Raw genomic sequence first — 3,984 nt, forward strand, 5'->3', positions numbered from 1 at the left:
ACAATAGCACGCATCTACAACACACATAAAGATACTTACAGAGACTGTTACAGGGAGAAAGCCAATTCTGACTCCCTGTTGCAAACTGTTTCTTTGACTTGCTTTTCGTTGCTTTTCTCATTGTAATCATACTCAATGGCTTGTCTGGAGGACCCTGCCCTGCTGCTTGACTGTAAACTAAAGTGCCTATGTTCAGCTCCTGGAGAGATAATTTGTCCCTGCCCACTAAGCATCTGAATGCAGAGTTCCAAAGAATAGCAAGGAGAGATAAGGAAGCCTTCCTCAGCAATCAATACAAAGAAATAGAGGAAAACAACAGAATGGGGAAGACTAGAGATCTCTTCAAGAAAATTAGAGATACCAAGGGAACATTTCATGCAAAAATGGGCTCAATAAAGGACAGAAATGGTATGGATCTAACAGAAGCAGAAGATATTAAGAAGAGGTGGCAAGAATACATGGAAGACTGTACAAAAAAGACCTTCACGACCAAGATAATCATGATGGTGTGATCACTCACCTAGAGCCAGACATCTTGGAATGTGAAGTCAAGTGGGCCTTAGAAAGCATCATTACGAACAAAGCTAGTGGAGGTGATGAATTCCAGTTGAGCTATTTCAAATCCTGAAAGATGATGCTGTGAAAGTGCTGCACTCAATATGCCAGCAAATTTGGAAAACTCAGCAGTGGCCACAGGACTGGAAAAGGTCAGTCATCATTCCAATCCCAAGGAAAGGCAATACCAAAGGATGCTCAAACTACTGCACAATGCACTCATCTCACATGCTAGTAAAGTAATGCTCAAAATTCTCCAAGCCAGGCTTCAGCAATATGTGAACCGTGAACTTCCAGATGTTCAAGCTGGTTTCAGAAAAGGCAGAGGAACCAGAGATTAAATTGCCAACATCCGCTGGATCATGGAAAAAGCAAGAGAGTTCCAGAAAAACATCTATTTCTGCTTTCTTGACTATGCCAAAGCCTTTGACTGTGTGGATCACAATAAACTGTGGAAAATTCTTCAAGAGATGGGAATACCAGACCACCTGACCTGCCTCTTGAGAAACCTATATGTAGGTCAGGAAGCAACAGTTAGAACTGGACATGGAACAACAGACTGGTTCCAAATAGGAAAAGGAGTACGTCAAGGCTGTATATTGTCACCCTGCTTATTTAACTTCTATGCAGAGTACATCATGAGAAACGCTGGGCTGGAAGAAGCACAAGCTGGAATCAACATTGCCGGGAGAAATATCAAGAACCTCAGATATGCAGATGACACCACCCTTATGGCAGAAAGTGAAGAGGAGCTAAAAAGCCTCTTGATGAAAGTGAAAGAGGAGAGTGAAAAGGTTGGCTTAAAGCTCAACATTCAGAAAACGAAGATCATGGCATCTGGTCCCATCACTTCATGGGAAATAGATGAGGAAACAGTGGAAACAGTATCAGACTTTATTTTTGGGGGCTCCAAATTCACTGCAGATGGTGATTGCAGCCATGAAATTAAAAGATGCCTACTCCTTGGAAGAAAAGTTATGACCAACCTAGATAGCATGTTCAAAAGCAGAGACATTACTTTGCCAACAAAGGTCTGTCTAGTCAAGGCTATGGTTTTTCCAGTAGTCATGTATGGATGTGAGAGTTGGACTGTGAAGAAAGCTGAGCACCAAAGAATTGAGGCTTTTGAACTGTGATGCTGAAGATTCTTGAGAGTCCCTTGGACTGCAAGGAGATCCAACCAGTCCATTCTAAAGGAGATCAGCCCTGGGTGTTCCTTGGAAGGAATGATGCTAAAGCTGAAACTCTATTACTTTGGCCACCTCATGCATAGAGTTGACTCATTGGAAAAGACTGACGCTGAGAGGGCTTGGAGGTGGGAGGAAAAGAGGATGCCAGAGGATGAGATGGCTGGATGGCATCACTGACACGATGGACGTGAGTTTGAGTGAACTCTGGGAGTTGGTGATGGACAAGGAGGCCTGGTGTGCTGCGATTCATGGGGTCGCAAAGAGTCAGACACGACTGAGCAACTGAACTGAACTGAACCTGTGAATAAAAGAGATTAACACACCCCTTCCAAAGGCTGACCATTCTCTTGGGGATGTTTTGCAAGACTGAAGACGCTTTCACTTTACTTCCCCCTGCCTCTCCCTCCTATTCTGCCTTTTGACTTTAGTTCCTCATTGCTTCTTTCTCTCTGATCTATAAAAGGACCTGGCATCCACACCCCAGTTAGATGGTTATTTAGAGGTGCTAGCCTGCCATCTTCTAGGTCTGCCAGCTCCCCAATTAAAGTCTCTTCCTTGCCTCAACACCTCAAGTCTTGGGTTCATTGGCCTGTTGTGTAGCAAGCAGAGTGAGTTTGAACTCAGTAAAAAGACCCCACATTCCCATTCCAAAATTTCAGAATCAGGTACAAGAATATAACAAAAGAGGTTAGATTCAAATTGGGTTTCTGACAAATGGAACAAATCAATGTCACCTGGGTATATGGCTAACTCCTTTCTATCATGGTCCGTGCACAGGTTGGAAAAGAATTTCCACACAAGAGACAGAATGAGAGGGAAGTAAAGTTTTTTAGAATGGGAGACGCTGTTAGAACAGCAGGCCAGCTCAGGGGAGAACTGATGTTGAACAGGGGTCCTTCAGTTCAGTTCAGTTCAGTCGCTCAGTCGTATCCGGCTCTTTGCGACCCCATGAATCGCAGCACGCCAGGCCTTCCTGTCCATCACCATCTCCCGGAGTTCACTCAGATTCATATCCATCGAGTCAGTGATGCCATCCAGCCATCTCATCCTGGGTCGTCCCCTTCTCCTCCTGCCCCCAATCCCTCCCAGCATCAAAGTCTTCTCCAATGAGTCAACTCTTCGCATGAGGTGTCCAAAGTACTGTAGCTTCAGCTTTAGCATCATTCCTTCCAAAGAAATCCCAGGGCTGATCTCCTTCAGAATGGACTGGTTGGATCTCCTTGCAGTTCAAGCGACCCTCAAGAGTCTTCTCCAACACCACAGTTCAAACGCATCAATTCTTTAGCGCTCAGCCTTCTTCACAGTCCAACTCTCACATCCATACATGACCACTAGAAAAACCATAGCCTTGACTAGATGGACCTTTGTTGGGAAAGTAATGTCTCTGCTTTTGAATATGCTATCTAGGTTGGTCATAACTTTTCTTCCAAGGGGTAAGCATCTTTTAATTTCATGGCTGCAGTCACCATCTGCAGTGATTTTGGAGCCCAAAAAAATAAAGTCTGACACTGTTTCTATTGTTTCCCCATCTTTCCCATGAAGTGATGGGACCAGATGCCATGATCTTTGTTTTCTGAATGTTGAGCTTTAAGCCAACCTTTTCACTCTCCTCTTTCACTTTCATCAAGAGGCTTTTTATTTCCTCTTCACTTTCTGCCATAAGGGTGGTGTCATCTGCATATCTGAGGTTCTTGATATTTCTCCCTGCAATCTTGATTCCAGCTTGTGCTTCTTCCAGTCCAGCGTTTCTCATGATGTACTCTGCATAGAAGTTAAATAAGCAGGGTGACAATATACAGCCTTGACGTACTCCTTTTCCTATTTGGAACCAGTCTGTTGTTCCATGTCCAGTTCTAACTGTTGCTTCCTGACCTACATATAGGTTTCTCAAGAGGCAGGTCAGGTGGTCTGGTATTCCCATCTCTTGAAGAATTTTCCACAGTTTATTGTGATCCACACAGTCAAAGGCTTTGGCATAGTCAAGAAAGCAGAAATAGATGTTTTTCTGGAACTCTCTTGCTTTTTCCATGATCCAGCGGATGTTGGCAATTTGATCTCTGGTTTCTCTACCTTTTCTGAAACCAGCTTGAACATCAGGGAGTTCACGGTTCACGTATTGCTGAAGTCTGGCTTGGAGAATTTTGAGCATTACTTTACTAGCATGTGAGATGAGTGCAATTGTGCGGTAGTTTGAGCATTCTTTTGCATTGCCTTTCTTTGGAATTGGAATTTTGACTGA

The sequence above is a fragment of the Budorcas taxicolor genome, chromosome 14 (assembly GCF_023091745.1).
Source record: "Budorcas taxicolor isolate Tak-1 chromosome 14, Takin1.1, whole genome shotgun sequence".
Taxonomy (NCBI): domain Eukaryota; kingdom Metazoa; phylum Chordata; class Mammalia; order Artiodactyla; family Bovidae; genus Budorcas; species Budorcas taxicolor.